Source organism: Phasianus colchicus, chromosome 3, assembly GCF_987193195.1.
Source record: "Phasianus colchicus chromosome 3, bPhaCol1.hap1.1, whole genome shotgun sequence".
NCBI lineage: Eukaryota > Metazoa > Chordata > Aves > Galliformes > Phasianidae > Phasianus > Phasianus colchicus.
In genome coordinates this window covers 14,118,500-14,141,101 of record NC_143438.1, presented here as the reverse complement: position 1 = coordinate 14,141,101, position 22,602 = coordinate 14,118,500, and the positions used below count along the sequence as shown (strand labels likewise).

At 39.5% G+C, this 22,602-nt stretch overlaps 1 long non-coding RNA gene across 1 annotated transcript in view; it reads left to right on the top strand.

Moving 5' to 3' along the window:
* The window catches only part of LOC149918416 (uncharacterized), a 93,097-nt gene that overhangs the window by 39,208 nt on the left and 31,287 nt on the right, over nucleotides 1–22,602 (top strand). Inside the window, exon 2 of the long non-coding RNA XR_016465431.1 lies at nucleotides 17,230–17,377. This is a non-coding gene — a long non-coding RNA (uncharacterized LOC149918416). The remainder of the gene's footprint in view (nucleotides 1–17,229; nucleotides 17,378–22,602) is intronic.

The following is a 22,602-nucleotide window of genomic DNA, read 5'->3' as shown; positions in this document are numbered from 1 at the left end:
CCTTGTGGTTAAGAAACTCAGCCAAGGAGGAGGAATGCTGGATTTCAGTCCCCATTTCATGGACTGTTCACATAAATTACTGCTTGATGTAAAGCTCAGGAAGAAAGGGCAAGATTCTGGGTTCCTGCATTTCAAGCAAATGCATTCTTTCCAGGTTCCGATTTTGGTATCCAAATCCTTCATTATATCTCTAACAGTTTTGGAACTCAAAGTTAATCATAAGACTAGATCTTCTCTGCACCTATGCCAGGTGTACTACCTTGAAATTAATGGGCTCCATCTTTGGACATAAAAGTTGGAACTTAAATTTTTTTCTGTCCAAATTCAGCTTTCATTTTGAATCTTTCTTCAAGTTCTGTGTATGGTCATTCTATCTCAGAGGGAATTAACTCTTATGTTGAACTTCAGTGTAGTCATGATAATTTTCTTGGGTTCTTTTGCTGTGACTCATGGTATCTCGTTCTTTCTTTTGTGTTTAGTAAGTAGCTGCCAAATTCTCCCCAGTTATGGCATTAAATAAAATAAAATCTGAACTTAAAGTGGGCAGAATTTAAGAATCACAGAAACCAGTGACAGGTTGCTGCCATCATGGTATACATTGGATAGGACTGTTTAAAAAGGAATACCTGATGAAAATGTCAGACAGAAATTGAGATGAACGTAGAAATGAAAGAGATGAAAAGGAACATGTAAAGTGAATGTATCTGTATAGGATCCTAACAGAAACAATCCATACTAGGAGTTTTACTCCTTTTGAATTGTGCTGGATGATTTGTCATTTCTGCTAAAAAAAGAAAAAAAAAAAAACCACAATTCAACAACCTGGAGTCAACTTTTAGGAGTGACTAATATACCGGACCTTCTCTTTGTAGTTGGAGTCTTACAGTGGTATTTCAGATATAGCTGTTTGAACCACTTGTGTGAAAAACCTTTGCTCCGATATATGTTATAGAGGAGAGGGTGTAATTAAGAAAATGCACTTCAGCTGTTGTTTTTTTGTTTTTGTTTTTGCAGTACCATTGTACAGTACCATTGAATACTAAAAATGAAAACCAAGAAATGTCAAATCACATTTCTCTGTAGCTTTTTTCTTATATTTTCTCCTCGTTTCATCTTGTGTAGCAAAAATAAATGTCATTATAAGCTGCTCTGGGGAGAGAGTTTCTAGCCAGCATCCTGTAGTAGAGATAGAGTTGTGAAGCTGTAGATGCTTTGGAGGGTCATTATTTTCTCAAGAAAATATATCACTGCAGTTGGAGAAAAAATGATGGACATATTTCTCCACTCTTATATTTTGCTGGTTTCATAAATGCCTACGTTTTGACTTGAGGATATAGACCTTTAAATGGAGTAAACTACTGTCATTATTAAAAACACCTTCCTGGAAAGAATTCAGAGATGTTCAACACTATTCTTTGTTTTCCCTATGCACAGTATTGTAATTAATTCTGAGCCATTTATTGAGTAATGTTTTTAAGGTCACTGGCTTGGTTGGGTATTTGGTAATAAAAATTACACCCCATGTCTGCAATAGGACCACTAATTTAAAATAGCCATTTGATTCAAACTGACCTCCTTGCCAGCATAATTAATGAAGTGCCACTTTAATATTTAATGCACTGTTCTTTCAAGGTAATTGCTATTTACTGGTAATTCTTCTTCATTTGATGGTTTATTAGGTACCTATAGGAATTTAAATTGGGCAACTGAAAAACTGTAATTGTCTAACTAGCATAATACTTTGCTATAAATATGCCTGGGCACCTGTTTAAGGAAGTTTTTTGTTTCATGATTTTCTTTTTCTCTTTTTTCCTTTCTTTTTTTCTTTTTTTCTTTTTTCTTTTTTCTTTTTTCTTTTTTCTTTTTTCTTTTTTTCTTTTTTCTTTTTTCTTTTTTCTTTTTTCTTTTTTCTTTTTTCTTTTTTCTTTTTTCTTTTTTCTTTTTTCTTTTTTCTTTTTTCTTTTTTCTTTTTTCTTTTTTCTTTTTTCTTTTTTCTTTTTTCTTTTTTCTTTTTTCTTTTTTCTTTTTTCTTCCCTTCCCTTCCCTTTTCTTCCCTTCCCTTCCCTTTTCTTCCCTTCCCTTCCCCAGTATGAAAGAATGGAAAAGGCTGATTTGGTAAAGAAATTTTACTTATTACTAAGATATTAGGAAAGAGACAGCAGAAAGGGGCTGACATCCAAAGGAATGCAGGGACTTGTTTTGGCTAATTCTGCACCCACCCATGTGGGCGTCAACATTCCACTCCAAAACTGCAGGGCTCAGCATCTCCTTGTGAAAGGACTGGCAAAATAGATGCATTTGTAATGTGTATGATGGGGAGAGGATCATTTGGGAAAGAATTAGTTTGAAAAGTAATTGCAGAAAAGGTGCAAAATGCTTCCCGCTAGAAACTGGGAAGCAGAAAAGAATACTGGGAGAAGAAAAATGTAGTAGCTTCTAAAATAAATATAACTTGTTCCCAAACTACAGATATCTAAATTAATCTTTTTGCTTAAGCGATATTTAGTTTTGAGACATCCTCCTCAAACTGGTAAAGGCATTTAAAAAGATCAGCTACAAAGGCAACTCCTACCTGAGAAATTCCTCTCACTTTAATTTATGTGCCTCTTAATAAAAAGGCTTTGTGACTTGACATTGCAAGTTTGCCCCATTAACCTTCTCTTTCTCCACAAATGCAACTGGCTGTGTTTGAGTTTTTTTGGTTTGTTTTCGCGTTCTGTTGTTTTTGCTGAAGGTTGACTCCCCACCTCAGCATCCGTAAATGATTTTTAGGGTTGTTTCTGTACTCCTTGTGTTTTGTTGTTTGCCTTGAGAAGTAATAGCTGTTAATTTAGATTACCTAACTCTAAAAGTGAGAGCTCTTGCATCTGTCTGCTTAGTTCCTTGGTAATATGTGAATGCTGCAATTATTAGTGAATTTATCATTTCCACATCTGTAGATTGGGACCTAGGAAGCAAAGAAAAGTGCTTGTTTCAGTAGAGTACAGGGGACTTTTTAATGAAGTGGGAATCACTGTTTCCCAAGACTGGGAGCTGATTTATTGATATCTTCATTTCCAAAGGAAAAGAAAAGAAGATAGTGGGAAGCAGATGCCATGGAAATTTCAGCTTTGTTAGCTGAAGTTTAGACAATTTATTGTTGAACAGAAATGAAGTACTTACAATGGAAAATGTTGGGCAATACCAAAGTTTGGTAACTCTACCAGTACTTTTCTTCCCTGAGAATTCAAGTTAAGACAGCAATAGCATTCCCTCCTCTAAAGATACAGCAGCTTAGTTTTGGCTTCTGACTTGTCCACACTTGGGCAATGGGGATCACTGGAATATCTGAGCGTTACAGCTGTCTGCACCTGAATTCCAGTCCAGTGGTGCATCCAGTGGGTGGTGTGAATATGCTATGTCATTTGCTCCTCAGTGTATCATCCAGTGGAGAGCTGCCAGATGACTTCATCATCCCACTCAATCTTGCTACTGTATTTTATATTTTTGCAGCAGGGAGACAACATAATATCCTGGCAATCTGTGTATGCATTAATGAGGTGTCTGCCCACACTTCTTAACATAGGGTTACCAACAATGATTGCAACCAAGTGCACTGTTTAAGTGGGGTGTACTGTCTAATGCAGCTATATACATGCATAAACCACAAATTATTTTGTCATGGCTGCTATACTTTGTGCAAACATTTAATGAAAAGCACTGTTGCAACACTGAGAATACTAACTTATTTTGTTCTTTCTTTTTTTTTTTTGGTAACTGAAGAACTTCATTCATCACAGCTGTGTTAATATTGTTTTGGTCCACCTGCCGTTTGGAAGAGTTAATATTGACATGTTTTTGTCCACCACACATCCAGTGGAAAGCCCAAAGTCAGTAAATTTTTTATTCAGGTTCTAAAGAGAATTGAACCTAGATTCTGGTTTCCCACTTCTTTTTTTTTTTTTTAATTTAGATACAGTGCTGGGAAAGCAATTCAGATGTGAATGCTCTTTTTTGAGAAGTGCTGTTCTCAGAGAAGACAGAAAAAACTCCTGCTCATGTGTGACATGAGTGTGTTTGTGTATGTGTTCATCCATGCATGTGAACACATGCCACTTGCACGTGATGTTTTAGACAGATTCACAACAACATCTGTATACTTTTCTAATTAAGTTGATATAGAAACTTTTCAATATGCCAATAGGAAACTCAAGGTGAGCAAGTAAGATTTACTTTGTTTTCTTTGTTTTCTTTCTCTTCCCCATTTTTCTGCATCACAAAAACCCTCTTTCAGAATATGATGGAAACGCTAATATAAAACTAACTGCTATGAAAGAAGCTCATGACATCCAAACCTGTTGTTTGCTGCTTTTCCTTCTCTGTGCAAGCTCACAGATACCCCTTTGAGCACTAGAAGCTTCTTTCTTCATTGACTTAGCTCCTCTCTTGTTCAAAGCCAATAGGAAACCTTGTGAAAGCTTACATAAATACATACATTCAAATTAAAACAGAGCTGGCTTCCAGCAGCCAGATTTCCCATTATCTCATCTTGTTTCAGTCAAAAAACCTATGTGAAGCAATCCAATTATATCAGAGTAAACAACATTGCATGCAGATATACACTCTGCCCTGCCCACAACAGTTCAGTGCTTGAATAAGGAGCTTCCCTGTCTTCAATAGGTGCTTGCAGCAATGCCTTGGAATAATGAGCACGCACTGTTGCTCTCATGTAGGTAATCTTACCAGCTGTGACACAGAGGGGAGAAGTTGTTGATAGATCTCACTTCTGTGAATATCCTTTGTTCATGTAATGTTTATGTTCAGAGAAAGAAAAGTTGAGGGATATTCACCAGAGTGACAAACCTTTCCATGGAGGGCTACTGGAAGATGGTTCCAGGAAAATATTCTCATGTTAAAGAGTTCAGGATTTTTGTCTCCACTTCATCTGAGGGAAGGAGTTCAGGAATAATATATTTAACTTTACCTTACTTTTTTTCCTCTTGTAGACACTTTGGGGTTTTTTTTTCTGCTGACTTGTTTTTTTAGTCTCATTTCCTAACGGCTCCCCTCCGTATAGTTTCATGTGTAAGAGATCTGTGTAATCTTGCCTCATAATACTAAGGACTGGTACAGCTACATTCCTGCAACATTCAGTTTCTGGTCAGTGAAAAGCTGACTGAGATGTCAGTCAATGGGAAGTTGGCATGAGGGGCTTTCAGATCATGAAGGCTGGTGCCAGTGGCCTTTGTGACAGTTGTTCCCAAGGTTTCAGTTCTGGGATTCCTCTGATGAAGTCCCAGAAATGCTAGAGAAGAGGGGATGTGACTGATACTTACTCTTTGTTTTTTATTGGACATTCTCCCATGAAACACCTGCTCCCTTCCTGCTTTTTAAGTGCTCTGTGGGCCTGGGTTTCTCCATTCTCTTGCAGAGGCCATGGAAGATGTTATATTTTTAAGATGCCACTGAATTGTATTTCCCTTCCAACTAAGCAACTGGTCTATTTTTCACAGGGTTTCAATGCTTTTATTTCTCACACTTTGAGGAGACAACTATATGTCTGAGATGCTCATTCTGTCTTCCTTCAGCCATCTCTTTCTAATCTTGCTTGCAAAACGGTGCTTTTAATGCTGGCTCCAGTTCCCATATTCAGTATCAAAATGACACAACTTGAAAGGTTTCTGAGTTTTTTTGTGCTTGTACACATAGTACAGTCTCTCCAAACGTGTGATATAGGCACATTTTCCATCACAATGTTTGCTTACAGCAGGGACACATGAAAGGAGTGCATTCTGAGAATGACTAAGCATCAAAATGGCTGTACAAGAGCTGTCTCAAGAAGCATAATACTTCTCTTGAAAGGTGGCAGAAATGTTTGGGTTATGGTAATGACAAGAGGTCTCAGTTCAAATTTAGGTTCCTCTCTATCACAGCTAATCAAAATACAGATGAGAAACCTTTCTTATGCAGACTGAGATTTGCTGATCTCTCTCTCTCTTAATTACAGTAAAGAGAAGTCAAGAGTATCCGTGATCATCACTCCTGTATGGTTACACTCTATCATCTTAGGGAAGTTCATTTTTGCATCTCTAGAGCAAAAGGGTGTTTCCCCCTTCCCCTTCCCTCCCCACCATGGGCTTGCTTAGGAAGATATTCATATTTAATATGAAGCTTTGAAGCATTATTATGGTAATGTCAGGTAACTGCTCTTCAACATAGATTGACAGCTAGCTATTAAATAAGGTAGGAAAGTATGTAGCAACTGTGCACTGAATGATGCATGTGGTTTTTTTTAATTTTTTTTTTTTTAATAAGTAGAGACATGGCAGCTGCAGGTTTTCTATGCCTTTTTGATTTAGCTGCACTTCAGAGCCTTTTGCCAAACCACAAGTTAGAGCAATGTTTAGATCAAACTACACTCTCACAATGTTTTCCTCCACCCTGATTTAAGTGCACAGGCTTTAATTTCTAATCAATTTCAAAATGAGCCATTGGGAGATATCTTCTGTATATATCCATTTGAGCCTTGGTTTCTGAGTATTTTCTTGAATGTTGGTTTCTGAAGTCACTCAATTTCTGCCAGTTTTTTCTAAGGTTTAGATTGGCAGGTAACTTCTAGCTGTAATGGATTCATCTTCAATAACAAGTTGAGCTCTGAATTGCTACTATTTGGCACTGGCAGGGATACCAAGATGATCTCAGAGGGCTTGGTAGACGTGCACCTTTTCACAGTAGAAATGGTATGCTCTGCCAACCCCCAGAAAAGCTGCCAGTGGGAAAAATAACATTTTCTTCCATGCCACAGGTTTTCTAATGAGCATCCTTTTCCGTGCCTGGTTAGTGCATACATATATATATCTCATGTAGCAAAGGGTATGTTGAGGAGTAGGATGGGCATCTCATAGAAATAGCATCCACCTTGGAAGAGAACAAGATAGTGGGAGCTCTGTGATATCTGGTGTTGTCGAACCATCAGGTTATTTCTCTCCTTTGGTTCCAGCAGACTTGCAAAGAGCATAGACCTCTTGCATAGACTGGCTTTTCACTCTGTCCAAGTCTTTAAGCAGAGGAATGCAAATTCCATTTTCATTATTTGGCTAAGAAAATGGTGAACTTTTGAACCTTTTTCACTTACAGCTTTAACTGAACTTGACCTAAGTATAAAGGTTGAAACCTGAATCAACTTATTCCTGCCTGTTGCGGTTGAGAAAGGGAAGACAAAATTATCAGACTGCTTGCTCTTGCAGCTTGTCCAGCCAGGTGGGCTGGTGGGAATGCCCATCAGTTTCCCACCCAGCTTGCCGACTCCTTGGGGCAAAAAGTGAAGTGGGTCTAGCATGGTATAACTTGCATTCCAGCCAGCGAACAATTACTTACTAAAGTACTCCTGAAAGTTGTTTGTTGAGTTTTCCTTGTTTGTAGCAACTTCAACGTAGCTTATAATGTCTCCTTTCAACTCTATGAGCAAGCCATGCCATTTTAGGTTCTAAAACACAGAGCTAAGTAGATATGAAAGCAATTTTAAGGAAGCCTCTTGATTTTCTTTTTTTCTTTTTCTTTTTCTTTTCTTCTTTTCTTCATTCCTTCTTCTTCCTTCCTTCCTTCCTTTCTTTCTTTAATGAAATATGTAGACTCCCATATTAAAACTTCATATCCACTACATGAGTGATTGCTGAGTCTGCCTCAGAAGAATGTCTGCGAAAAATCTCAGACCCATTGCAGTCAAGATTTCTTCCCATATTTCTTTGATTTTGGCATTGCCTGTTGATGCTGTACTTGAAAACAGTTCCAGATCCAGAGGAGAAAAACAAGAACATGGAGAGGTTTTTAAAATGCAAAGGGTTTGGGGACTGGCTTTACATTTTTCACAGAAAAAGATTAAAAATATGACTATTTAAAGAGTCGCTTATTGAGAGGACGATAATCAACCCTTAGCTGTATTCATTGAGGAAAGGTAAGGAGAAATTGACTCTGTTAGCAACAAAGCAAACTGATGTTAGCTGTTAGGAGAAATAGTCTTCTGAGAGGTGCTTGAGCATTGCAACAGGCTTCTTGCACAAATTCTCTCCTTCACAGGAGAATTTAAACAGTAAGATAGATAAACCTTTGCTTGGAGTGGTTGAGAGATGCTTGTTTCCTGAATCTTTTTCATTTTTCTTTTGGTCTGGCATTCCTGTCGGCTTCAGATTTAACCCTGTAACTTCTGAAGAGGAATCCTCAACATACACTAATAGAAAAATTGTAGAAATAAATGCCATTAACATAAGAGAGAATTTAAAAGACCTCCCAAGAGTCTTCAGCCTCCTTTGGGGAAAGGGATATCAGTGTGTACCAACAGTGCTTAGAAAACCTGTAAAGTTTATTGGAAAATAAAGCAGTGATAGTATCTGATCTGTTAACCCTAACAGAGGATCTGTTCCTCAGCTTCAGATTGCAGGCATACCATGAAGTGCTGAGATTGGCATGAGTAGTGCACATTTTTATTTGAGGGGAACATAAATCCCAAGTATCTTGTTTGTGTATAATTATTCTTGCCCTGCGGTTGCAGCATCTTGTGCACACAGCTGCATTGTGAACATTTTTCCAAGTTTATTTAGCACTGAGTGCAAGTACTTTACATGTCAGAGCTGGGAACGCTCCTGTTTCAGCTGACTCCACTCCTCTGGGGTGTTGTACAGTGCTTAGGTGACTAAGCGAGAGGTGGTTGCACAAGCCTGGAGAGACAGGGAGCTTATTTAATCACATTAGAGAGAGAGAGAGAGAGAGAGAGAGAGAGCGCGCGCGCGCAGACGCCCAGGAGCAGATTGCACTGATTTGTGAAGAGAGAGAGAATGACTTACAGAAGGGGTCTGGAGGTCACTGGATTGGCAGTCAGTGCACCTTTTACAGAGGATTTCTACATTATTAATCCACGTAGGTCCATATTTAAGAACCTAACTAAGGGCTGCAACTCTTGTAAACTAAAGAGGCTTAAGACCAGAAAATGTCTTGCAAGGGGAGAGTTCATTCCTTCTCTGTTTTTGCTCCTTACCCACCTCAACGTGTAGAATATTACTGAAGATATCAGTAACAGTGGTCTGAGATTTCATTTGCCACTACACTGATAGTTTCTTGTCCTCCTTTAAAGTATTCGTCTGCTCTTTTTATACGGTACAGAGGGCAAAGTGAACCTGCGGTGTGTCAGAGATGCCACCTGGAAATTGGGACCCCAGCAGCAGCATGCTGATTCTCTAGGCTTTCTTGTTTCTGTTTTCTGAGGCTACAGTGCACAGATTGAAGAGCTGAAGTTTGTTCCTTTGTTCTCTCATAGAATTAAGCTGTAGTATCTGTCCTTGGTGGAAACAGACCATAGGGAAAATGTGGTCCTTGTGACTGACTAACTGCCAGTAACAGCATGTCTGAAATACCTATGTGTATATCAAAAAAGCACATAGGAACTCATATATTACAGCTTTTGCATCTTTTTTTTTTTTTTTTAATAAATATATTTACTGGAGTAGTATTTAACTGCTATTACTACAACTAGTGTAGTAACTGATAAAAGGGCAGACTGAAGAATAAAATTAATTTATGACAGCTTATTAATGGAAGTACATCACGTGCCAAGTCCAGATGTTCCCATACTTCCATTTGCTATGTAGTTGTGTATATGTACTGTGGGTAAAGATGATGAGTATAGGATGCAGGAAGGAGAAAACATGGAAGAAACGCCTATATTGTCTGTGCATCCTTAGCAAGGCTTATGGTTATGAATGTTGTATTGAGAGTCAGAAGTTGAACATGATCTACAAATGAAACTAGCTTTTAGTCTCCTTTTTAAATTATTTTTATTGTCTATATAGATATACACACACACACCCCATCATCATTGACTTCCCGTCTGCAGGTGGTCCAGGAACAATGTAATCAATTGACTTGGTATGGGGAAAGAATTTGATCATGATGTAATTTTATGAGGTGACTGATCTCTTGCATGATGTCAGTAGATGGTGAGGCCAGGCACACAAGCAAGGTATCATGTTTTAATATGGCTTTGGAAATGGAGAGAGAGGTTGGCCCCATGTTGGAAACAATGTTGTTAGAGTGGGTATGAAACTGAGTCATAAGGGGAATTCAAAGAACTGGAATTCAGAGTTTGAGTTGTGGCTCGTTGCAAACCAGCACCAGTTCCTTATAAAACAGGAGCAGTGACAGATAGGACAATAACAGTGGTGTAACATATAATCCTTGACATGTGACAATACAGGAAAATGCACTCCTGTCCCTTTTCTTTGAGGTGTCAGAGGAACCAAGCAGATAGCTGTGTAAAACAATTGCCATAAACGTTCAAACTAAATGAATCTCCATTTCGGGTTTTATTGCAGCCTCGCAATTTGGGCTAGGTTCTCTGAACTTTGCTAACCTTGGCAGATCTACAGGGAAAGCCTGCAAAATCTTGAGTTCAAAGGAGGCAAAATATATGACACCTCCTGAAAGTTTGGCTTTGAGTGTTGAGTTTATTTGAACTTATGTTAACCAAAGCCAATAAAAAACGGTTTGCATGAGCTCCCGCAAGGTGAAATTCCAGCAAGCAGGAGAGAATGAGAATAGACAACCTGTTTGCCAACCACAGTTATTTTTATTTGTGTTAAAGGGAGAAAGTTGATAGAGTTTGAGTACTTTCATGTTTGATTTAAAGTAGGAATAAGGAAGATTATAGCTTAAGGGCGTTATGTAAGGAATATTATCCTGCTGTGAAGATTTCCTGAGCAAGCTGGACTACATCTGTCAGGTCTCAATGCAAAGGAACTCCTCTTTCTTGAATATTTGTCTTTCATAATGCTAATACCTTGAAATACTAAGGAAGAGGGTAAGGTGGAGAGCAGAGATTAGACAATTCTTTTGTAAAGTAAGTGCACGAAACAAATGTAATCTGGCCAAATTAAGTTGTTTGCAGTTGCAGAATTAATTCATGGACTCCATATTAAGAGTTGGCTCTGCACCTGAGGGTATGAGACTGACTTCTTCCCCTGACTATAGCTGAAATCTATGTTAGCTGTATGGAGGCTTGTTAAGAAGTGAGTTTGAATAGTCAGGATCCAGGGACAGAAAGTGTGCCTACAGATACGGAATTAAACATATGGTATCTGGGGGAAGAGGAAGACTCTTTTACTTATTTCTTTGTTTTAAACTGGAAGCTTAACAAGGAATGAAGAGGATGACCAGGGACACAGCAGAAACAGCCAGACAGCAGTGGACATAAACAAGGAGGCAGCAGGAAGCACATTATGGCTGAGCAGTACTTTGCAGAAACTAGCCAGGCATGGCATATTACTGAATGGCGATCCCAGAAGAGTAAGAAACAGCACTTCATTTTCACCTGGAAATGATGGGGCTACTTTAGAGTGAATGTCTAAGAATGACAAAGGAGATATGGGGCATGGGGCTAAGTGTGTATCTGGAGGTCTGGGAACAGTAATTGAATGGGAGGATGGGAAAGAGAGGAGAAGCGATAGCAAGGAGCATGGATACTGAAGCAAGCCTCACTTGTGAACGATAGAAGGTAAACAATGTGATGTTACCATACATAAGCCTTTAATGAGATAAATAAGTAGAGATAATATGATTAAATAACCAACCTAATAGAGCCAAACACATGCTGGGGAAGTATGATTGCTGAGGCAGTGTGGTGTTTCTGCCAATGACCTCGAGAATTGGATTTGGTAGATACAGATCTTGCTATTGTTGTTAGAGGTCTGTCATTATGGGAGGCTTTGACTTCATGGATTATACAGGTGGACGGACAGATAATTTCAGATATTTCTGAATGCAGAAACCACTGGTGTTCCTTTCAGTAACTGAAAAAGAGAGAGGTAATACTATTTTAGATCTGACGCTGTTAAGTTATATAATAAAGTAGAAAATAACCTGGATTTGAGGGATTTCAGTTTCAATTAAAATGAACGATAAACAAGTGCAGATCTATAGCCAAGCTTTTCAGTTCCAGATGGATGGCATTTTCTATGTTTAGGAAACTAACTAGAGCCTGAAGTGCTCAAGAGAATTGGATTTTAAAGGGAAGCTGTCCCTTCTTTGAGACAAAGGTGCAAAGAATGGAGCAAATATATGTTGCAAAGAGAAATACATGGAAGAAAAGTTATCAGACTGAATAAGCGGTAGAAAAAGGTACAGATCATCATAGAAAGCCACATGTAAGAGGTCAGGAAATGTATGAACAAAATGAGAATTTGCAGAAGTCATGAATTTTAGTCAGCAAAGGAAAATAAAACAAATAGCAAAAGGTCCTCCAGCCATATGATAAAAGCAAAAACAAAAAAGTGGGAAAAAATGGAAAAAGAGTACATCCAGCATGATCTAAGTAAACCTAATCACAACTTCTGATAAAAGCAGAGTATTTCTAGCTGTGGAACTGCAGTCCTTCTCACTTGGATACTTGTACGGTAGAGCTGTCCAATGCTTCTTAATCCAAGTCTCATTTCGACAGTCACTGGCAAGCTGTATTTCTCAGAGTCTGCTCTGAAATGTCAAATCTCATCCTAATTGAAATACTTATCTGCTATGGGACTTGCTGAGCCAATTCCCTTGGATGATCTTGGCATGAGAAAAATAACTGCTGTTGCCTGTGGAGAAAAATACCTTGGGCTCCAGCTAGAGGTAGATAAGGATTGAACAGCTTTCAGTTTGGATCCTCTGTCCTTCTCTCTGTCTTAGCTGCCATGCTATACTCTTCTCTGCTGTTCTCTCTTCTCTCCAGAAAGCAGATGTTTGGTTTTAATTTCCAGGAGTAGCTCTCAAGATAATTTGTAAGATTTTTGTATCTAGGTTTTATCTTTTTGTTTTTTTTTTTATCACATTTTTAGATACTGAAATAGAAACTATCTGCCTCCATCTTTTTCTCTGGGCAGCATAATTCCTCCCACTAGGGATGAGACAATGCTTTATACTTGAGGGTTTCCAGCACTGGTTGAAGAAATGGATTTTGCTATGTGCTGGCAGTTAGCATCCATGTACACTTTTTCCCCCTTGCATAGAGATGATGTGCAGCATGGTTAATCAGTGCAAGGTTCTGCAAAGCTCTACTTCAGTGCTGTTTGTGATTTTTCTGTTAGATAAGCAATTGATTCTGTTCACCACAGACACTTAGTGTTTGAGCAAGTGTGGTTTCTCAAATAGGAAGATTAAAGTAATCAGGCCTGGCTTGTGATGCTGAATGCTTCAATGGAATATAATTAAAATGCCCCATGGGAGGGGAGAACTGCTATTTTCTGATCCTTTTGTGCCTTAAGAGAGAAACAACTTTATCAGCATTGGTTTAGGTGGCACCTGGAGAAGTCTGCCATATTATCTGTTTAGTATGTTTCTTGCCATTCTGATCTGCTGCCACTGGATGTAGAGTAGATTTAGTCGAGAGGAATGCAAAGGATTTCAGTTGTTTGAGTAGAGTTGGGTGGGGGCCTTCAGAGTCCGTGAATTCATTAAAATTCCATGTTGTGTTGCAGGGTAAGTGCGTGGGCCTTAATATGCAGGGCTCCAACAGGTAAATACTCGTATCTTGGATACAAGACGAAGCAAGTTTTTACCTGCCCTTCATCCAAAGTGCTCTGCACCCACCCAAAAGGCAGTGTTCACCACTACCTGAATGTAATGTAAACTGATAGATTCAAGCACAGGTTAGGGGCAGCAGCGCACTTTTAGATGGGCATCTGCCACAAGTGTGTGCATGTATTTACACTTGAGAAAACTCATTCTCAGTTTTGAGGAAAACAGGCTTTATTTATGTCACTGCTCTCTTTGAATACATGTTGCTTTGCTGACAGCATCCATTTGCGCTGTGGATTATATAAACAACTCTCAGCACCTGGAGCTGCCTTCTCAAACTCCAGTAGTCACAAAACATCCACCAAGCAATTACTTCCATGGATCAGGAGTGCAGAGATTAGGGGACAAATACTGCCTGTGGGCACCTTGCCTTTGTGCACTCTCCTTGAACTCTGTGAAGCAATGGGGCCTTTTCAGGCACAGTCTGACCCAGACGTTGCAATCTTCTTATAGCAACGCTGGTAATTCTGGTTGGAGCTATTTCACCATAGACCTGACTTTGCAGTCACCAAGCCAGTGACAATGCTCCTCATGACATGGAGTAGCTTTCTCCAACCAGTCTCATAGTCCAGATGCATTAAAATCACTTGAGATTGAACTTGCTCTTGCAGGCCTGCAGATATGTGAAAATGCAAAGGTGGTTAGTGAATCATAGAATCATTAAGGTTGGGAAAGACCACTAAGATCATCTAGCGGATCCATCAACCTGTCACCACCATGCCCACTAACCATGTACCTCAGTGCTACATCTACCCTTTTCATGGTGAGATTAGATTTTCCATGGTGAGACAGAGAAGTCCTACTGTGGGGCAAGTGTCAAGCTGAACCTGTGGTGGGTCTCAGAGATGCATTTCTGTGGTTGTCTGTGCTTTGTGGGTTATCTAAAGGGTTGTTCTGGTTGTCCTTCAGTCAGCATTCCTCTTATAAGTTACTTGCTTCTTTCACTAGGCAACTCAACTGGGGGATGTGAAACCACACAGCTTAGATCTTTCATTTATTTCTCTTTTTAGAAATGAAAGATTAAAAGAGCTGTGGTAGCAGAAAAAAAGTTATTTCTCTGCTGTAGAAAGGGAACAAAAACATCTGCACAAAGAGAAAACACTGAAAGTAGAGAACTCTGTTATTCTTAGGAGAGAATGTTGGGATTAAGGTTTAAAAACTTTTTTTAAGGCGTCCAATTTCTACGAGCTTCATTGACTTCAGGGATCAGATGTTTAAAAGACATTTTCTTGATCTAACTTTTTTTGCAGGACCTGAGTATTTTGAAAGACTTCCCACATACATTTCAGTTATTTGATCTGATTATTGTTTTAATAAAACTATTATTTAACTAACCACGAGTTAATTTCTTCTGGGAGCTAGCCACAAATAGTAGCAAGTTATTGTTTAACCTGGCTAAAACTGGGCTCCTCGTCTTCCCTACTAATTCCCACCATTGACAAAAACCACTTAGAACTGGATTTTTTTTCATAATGGAATTGGCTTATTTAAAAATAATAATATTGTGAGGTCCTGAAAACTCTTCTCTCTTTTCTAATACCTTTTACCTTGCTTCTGTGTCTAAGGATGATATGAACTGAGGCACTGTAAGGATAGGTGAGGCTGTCTGAGATATGTTGTGTATAGCAATTGGCACAGAGAAGCAATAATCATAACTGGAGTGCATGGCCTCCACCTCAGTGAGAAGCTATTAACCTCCCGATACATAATGGGACAGCTCTCAAGGAGTATTCCAAGAAGGGAAAATTACCAATATTTAAACTATTTTCCAAAATTTGAGAATTTTGGTCCAGGATCAGGTAATTTCAATTTGAATTTTCTTCATTGTCATGTTTCAATGAATGCTCTCCTCTGCAGTGCAGCAGGAAACAGTGGCAGAGCCCAGAAACCAGAGGTGAGATTGCAGTCACAGCCTGGCTGTAGTGGTTGTGCGGCTGCAGACAGGTATGGCCCACCCTTCTACAGCTGGCAGTGCTTCTGTTTCAAAGCCATTGAGAATACCTGCTCTTTGGCACAGAAGTTCAGTGACAAGAAGTGTTTCAAAACTTCCTTCTGTGTTTATAATGACACTTAGAAACTAAAATGATGCTCATGCAAACACGCCAGTGAGAGAAGAGTGATGCTTGTTGGGAGTGATTGCATGAGACTGTTCTGTTCCACGGTGATGTATCTGTAAAATATGCATGACGTGTGAAAGAGTCTCCGCTCCTAGTAAACAAGTTCCCCTGCACACAGGCATTAAGCCCAGAGTTCATTCCTCCCTGAGTCAGAACGACAGAAGAGTGTAGCTTGATTTTGTAGAGACGTTGGAGCTGGTGGTCTAGTGTAACAGAAGCCTATGCTGGCCGAGATATTCAGTCTAATAGAGAAACAAACTAAATTATGCAATCTGTGAGTGTGTAGTGTAGAACATGAAGCTATGGCTTCATATTAACCAGGACGAGTTGGGTAGAGTAACCAAGATCTCTTCTGGAACCCCTTTTCTAATACCATGCACTCTAATGCAAGCAAATGCAGAATGCGAGCATGTAGGAACAAGAAGTGCTTGGTCATGCTTACAGAATGGGTCCGTTATCCTGAAAATGGATATGTCCTGGAGAATGTGATTCAGATCAGCAGGAAAATAGCTTTAGAGGCCTTCACAGGTTCACATCATTGCAAAAAGATTAAAGCAGCCTTTGAATTTAAAAAATAAAAATAAATAAATAAAAGCAAGGAGCAGTAAATGGGAGCCTACAGCTTTTTTTCAGCTGGGCAAAGAGCACTTCACTGGTGTTGATCTTACAGGCTTTGATGTCTTTTCCTGAAATACACAATCCAATATGAAGTTGAAAAACAGGAAGGAGGCAGAAAAGACTGAAAAGATGCAATTGGCATGGGGAAGTGGGAAATATGTGTCAAAGTTTTTGTGTTCCTCTGAGGCTGAAGAACCTGATGAACACTTGAACACAACCTTTCAAGATGGTGCAGAAATGTGCAAAAATGGCCAAATCAAGACCACAAGACCAACCATTTTCCAAGAGATATATTGCATTTGAACACAGCTCTTGATCTAGGCTCAGTGGCAACAGAGAAAATTTTCTAAATATTTTCTGAATAATGTCACCTGCAGTAAACACTGGCTCAAAAATGTCAGATCTGAAGGGGGAGCTAGTAACATTACTTACTCTAGCTTTGTCAGGCTGTGTCTTTTGCAAAAGCAAACAGGTGAAAGATATGACATTTACAGGCCTCAGAGCTGTCTAAGCCAGACACTGGAGAAAGGTTTTTCCTGTCGCTATTGGTCACACATGAGCAGACCTTGATTCTGTGTGGTAGGTTAAGATGATTGAAGAAATGCAAAAAATAGCAGGGCTATGCAACTTGTCCCAATATCACTAGGCTTTAAATAAACCATAAACACTCCTTGGAATGGTTTATGAGTAGGCAAATAAAACAAAAACAATTTAAAGTTGATAAAACTCTGTTGACATGAATACCATTCAGGTAAACCACCTTGGACATATTTCAAACACAAGCCATTACCTATTTAACTTCATCCCAGATGAATGAAACAGTTCACACACGAGTCTTTGCAAATACAAAAGGTCTTGTTTGCCAACTGACTGCTGTCTGACAGCTCACCTTGATGACAACTGTATGCTATTTCAGATCAGTTCAGAAAGTTCTGCCTTCATGTAGCCCTGGCTGTGAGGCCCGAGCATTGCTACCCTCATCTCCTGCTGCTGGAGCCTGAGCAAGTTATGTGCCAAAAGGACCCATGCTACCAGAGCCACTCTCATCGGATCTGGAAGCAGAGGTAAGATTTTGGCAGGCAGTCTATGTGAGAGGAACCAAGCTGATCCTGTTGTAACTGAAGGTTTCCCAAGAGTTGTTTGGAGGACCCAAAACATTTGAAGTTTAGTATCACTTTTAAGTATTACTGCAGTTACAGATGAAGTATGGAGCCAAAAAAGTAGGGACAAAGATATTCTTTCTGGACCATTTAGCTCAAAGAATGAATCCCAACATGGAGCCCATGTCTGTAAGTTTTCTCTCTTAGTAGAATGGAGCGGCCATTACAACTTCCGACTCTGAAGGAGCAATAGTGTTCTGCTTTGCAGCAGCTTTCAACAAGTTGCTGTCATCCTCAGGCTAGCCTGTGTCTCTGGGAGCATGTCTGTAACTCACACCAAGGACCTGCTACACACGGGGAAGCACTGATGTATTTTAGCGCTCTTACTCCTGCAGTTAGCATCACAGAAGAGGAGTAGATGCTAACTTGAAATTTAAGCCCAGATGCTATTATTTTCCCTAATGAAATTCTAAAGTAGCTTCAGTACTGATGGGGAAGCAGTCTGTGTGTCATACTGGGGCAACAGGGGGTTGTTTCACGATGTTTTCCTCTGAAAAACAAAACAAAAAAACCCAGGCCAATAGTAAAAGGACAAGATAATGAACACACTCATGGGCAGTAGCCCATGTTCATTGCTTTCTGCAACCATGGCTCTGTTCTTACTACTCTGAAACCCAGGTAAACAACTGAGAATTTATCATCCTACAGGTACCATGAAAAAATAAAAATAGCAAGAACATGCACTCCTTGATACATGGAAATTCTTAGACTAATTATTCCTTAGAGACAAGAGTGACTGATGGGTGAAGTTTAAGAGTAAAAGGGCAAGAACATTTTTAGACAGTGAAGAAATTCATTCCTGTAGTTCACGGAGCTGGGTTGTTTTGCTCCTTTTGGTCTTGATCACTTCTCATAAATTTATTATTTGTCATGTTTGGAAGGGACACAAAGCCAGCCCTCATAAGGACAGATATCTTTAGGATGAATGCTAGAAACTGAAGTGGGTGCAAAGTTTGGAAGTGTAATTGCCATAAAGAACAAAATATACTGTATTGGTACAGGTTTGCTAATGGGAGATATTTGGAGGCCTTTAGGAACAGACTTTAAAAAGTACATCCAGGAAATGACCCTGCTTTGGGGCATTGGAATAGCACATCTAACTTTTGGGGCTCCCTTGAAGGCAATTCCTCTCCAATAGCAGAGTAATCCACTGATCTTATTAGCACCAGAAAATCTCAATTTAAGGTAGTGACATGACTTTCTTTTCTTTTTATCTTTACATCTCCTGACCTCATGGCAAAGCATTTTGTAATGGCAGACAATCGCCTATACAATGGAGATATTTAGAGCACTTCCCCCCAGCTTTTTGGACTGATGTTCTAAATTGTGCTAATATCCCAACTGCAGAGGTGATAGTCCTGTTCATAGGCTGTGATTGCTGCTGTTCAAAATAGGGTCAGGGAGAAAGCCTGAAGCTTTGTTGCAGCCCCACTGAAAACAGTGGTTTGGACAAATGCAGTAAAGAATGAGATTTCTAACTGATTTGCATTTCAGTTTGCTCAATGAGTGCAAGAACAAAAATTTTTCAATACTTTTTGTCTTGGAATTGCTAGTCACAACTAATTCTGTCAGTGTCATATGTTGAATTTCTCTTGGTGTCTCTCTACTTTCATTGGCTTATTTAGTCCAGATGCTTCTTGCAAGAGCTGCTGTACTTCATGCACAATACTAAGCTAAATGGGTAGAGTGAACATGAGCTGGCTACAAAATTTTTTCTAACATCAGTGTACAGTGAAATTAGTGCAGCCAGAATCGTGTTGCCTGTAATTTGAATCCCATTACTTTTTCCATCTGCCATTGTTGTTTAGTAAGAGGTGGGAGGATTTACATTGAAACAGTTTTTCTCTCATTTCCCCCCTTCAAGTTGCTGTCCTCTGAAACCTATGAGAGACGCTATTTGGCATATTATTTTTTGTGTGGCACATATAGATATTAAACATAGCACGGTCATAAGCATGTTACATGTATGCAATATGTATTAAAGGCATTGGAAATATATGTGCAATACAGTATATATAAATTGCATCTGAACAGACAGGCAGAAAATCATCTGCTTGCCTGTGAGCACCTGTGCAAATACACAGGTGAGGAAAAAAATACTTGTAATTATCAGCATGCATGTGAAGAGAAGATATGAAGGGGGCCTGACCAAAATGTGTTCCTTCTTTTTTCATTTTTATTTTGTGCTGTTAGGAAAACAGCAGCTGCCATACACCAAGTTAATTCTTGTACTATATAGGCTGTGTATAATGTAATCCATGCATAGTGGTGTAATATTGCATCTGGGTTCACAGACAGGTTCCTTGCTTGATTCTACTTCTATTAAGAGGTACAGTTGGGTAGTTCAGAGCTATTCTTATCTGGATTTCAACTACTGAAATATGAAAGATTTCAAGCACTGAAGTATGAGAGCCCATAAGTTTGCATTTATATGAGAGTCCTACAGCATTGGCCTTGCTTATTATAAGGGAAGAAGCAGGGATCTACTGCTGTGAAAAGGAGATGGGTCAGACAGGAAGAAAGGGAGCTCTCTTCTACCTTAAAGTAGGCTGCTGTGAACAGAAGAGGCTCTATATGCAGATCAAGGTTAACAAGGGACATATACACCTCTGGCTTAAGTTATTTTCCTTATTAAATTGGCAGTGGAAGAAGAAAGCGGTGTAAAATCCTCTACATCAACTCAAAAGCACTGAAAAATCATCCATGCCCTAGAAAATTAAATTGGCTTTATGGTCAGAAAATGCCCAGCAGTGTAATCCAGAGACACAGGAGGATTTGGATTGTAAAGTACTGGAATTAAAGGAGTGCTTGTACTGTGGGAGTTTGACTCTTCCCACCACAAATGGTGTTTGGATCTGGGATTTTTGTTTGGGCCTGCCTCTACTTCTTACCAAACCAAAACAAGCAGGCTGTCATTTTTATTTTATTTTTTTTCAAAGACGAATCTCAATACCAAGGTATTAAAACCCATAACTACTAAAATCTGTCACTTTTTTTTTTTTTCTTTCTGTTACTTTCCCCCATTTCTGTATTTGCCTGGTTTTTTGGTGCCGCTCAACTTGTTTTCTTGTAAAATCTTCCTCGGGGCCACATTCGTGCAGACAGACTAAAACATTTTTACTCTGAAGGAATCCCCTGAGGTGAAATCTACTCAGATAATATCTCGGTTACTACCTAACCTGTTTGGGTTATTTTTGAACACTACAAAGCAGTAGCGCCAACAAAGAAAAACTCTGCGTGGTACATACCAGTAGCAGCTCACTGCAAGTAACTGAAGAGTGCTGTTTTTCTACAAAACCTCTATGTTTTTGGCTCCCTGGGTGCCAGAGATGAGGAACTGAAATGTTTGAGGTGATTCCCGTCTGTGCCCCTGCCATCCAGCAATTTGGCTCCTCTGTTTGAAAGCAAAAAAAAAAAAAAAAAAAGTGTTTTACTTTATTTGATTGTGGATAAAAACAGGTAAAGGATGCCAAATATACATGACAGCACACAAGTAGTACAGAGGCTGCAAAATGAATGAACCGGACAAGCGATGCTGAGTAATCACTTTATAACCAGCTGTTACAGGCAGGCATGGGGCCCAGACCAAAGCCAGGTTCTGAACATGCAGAGTTTTCTGATGCAGATCAAAACCTCATGGCTTTTTGTTTCTATAAAACAATGAAATGAGTCCGTGGTTCTTCAGCTTGGAAATGAACTCAGATTTGGATTCTAAACCTGTAGCTTAGCTTCATCTCTAATGATGCTGACGTCCCACAGGGTCTGATTTCCAGTTGCTCCTCCAGATGTGAGTTGTAAAGGGGACATGGTTCTGGTGGAGGCTGCCAACCTGGCAGCTTATCGCCTCCTGTCATGTGTGATACAGGAAGCTGAGAGAAACAGCTCTGCTGACCAGGGCTGCTAGTTCTGCTCCCTTGGGAGAAAGAGGGAAAAGTGATAAGCAAAGATTTTTTTGTCTGATAAACAACTATTTTTTTTTCCTCTCTGCTGCTGCAAGTATAGGAAAGAGCATAAATCGGAATTTATCTGCTTTAGGATTGCAAAACAAGTCCAGAAATGGTGGAAAAGTTTTTAAAGGGAAAGCAGTTTAAAATAAAAGCTGGGCATAAGAAAAGACCATGAAGAACAAGTCTGGACACGTTAACCAGAATGAACTGAATTATAGCTATGCAACTCTCAAAAATAAATAAATCTCTATTAGGCTTTACAGACCTATTCCCTATGAGTGATTTCTATTGTGCAAAAGATTTTGGATTGCGTTTAGGATAAGTGTAAAGCACAATCTTGTCAGGCTCCTGCGTGGTGCCGAGTTATTTACCCACCAGCTCCCAGGTGAGGCAGGCAAAGCCCATCGAGGTGGAAGGACCTGACAAGGTACACCTGCTGGGCAGGAGGCAGAGCCTTGTCTGCCTGAAAGCTGTCCTCATGCTTTCTGCAGGTACTGAGCATGCTTTCTGGGCTGTAAAGCTTGTCCTCCTGCACAAGGAGGGTGCTAGCAAAGTTTTTAAGGAGAGCTAATGTTCTGGCTTTGGGTGTGAACAGTGCCAACAGGGCTCTGGAGAGAACGCCTTGCTCCTGCAGCAATAAAGCAGCAACTGGGTGCGTTAATAGCTGCGTGCAATAACAGGAGCAGGTCTGACCTAGTGAGGAAGTCTGCTGTGAAAAAGTCAGGATTGCATATTTTTGTGGGATTTGTAAGCAATAAAAAAGCAACAACAACAAACAGCAAAACAGCTGATCAATCCTGCTCTTGGTTTGGGTAGTTTTTTCTAACTCCCATTGATTTAAAAGGAGAATTAGCATCATGTATACAGGGGTTTAGAGTCAGGTTTAACTTCCTTTCTCAGTGAAAACTTTCCTCTGAGTAAAACAGTGGAAGAACTGACACAGTAAGGAGCTGTTCCTCTAAAAAGCTGCTGGTAGAGATAGGACAAAATGTGTACACTGTACTTCTGTATATAAAAAGAGCCTCCAACAACGAGGTTTACTGGGAGAAATACAGAGAAGATTCTATCTCGGACCATTTTTAAAGCTGCTTTATCTATCAAGGCCTATTTCAGGTAGGAATCCTTCCTGAACTAATACTCCTGAACTAATACTGCCAAGTTTAATGACATGACTGTATGTGT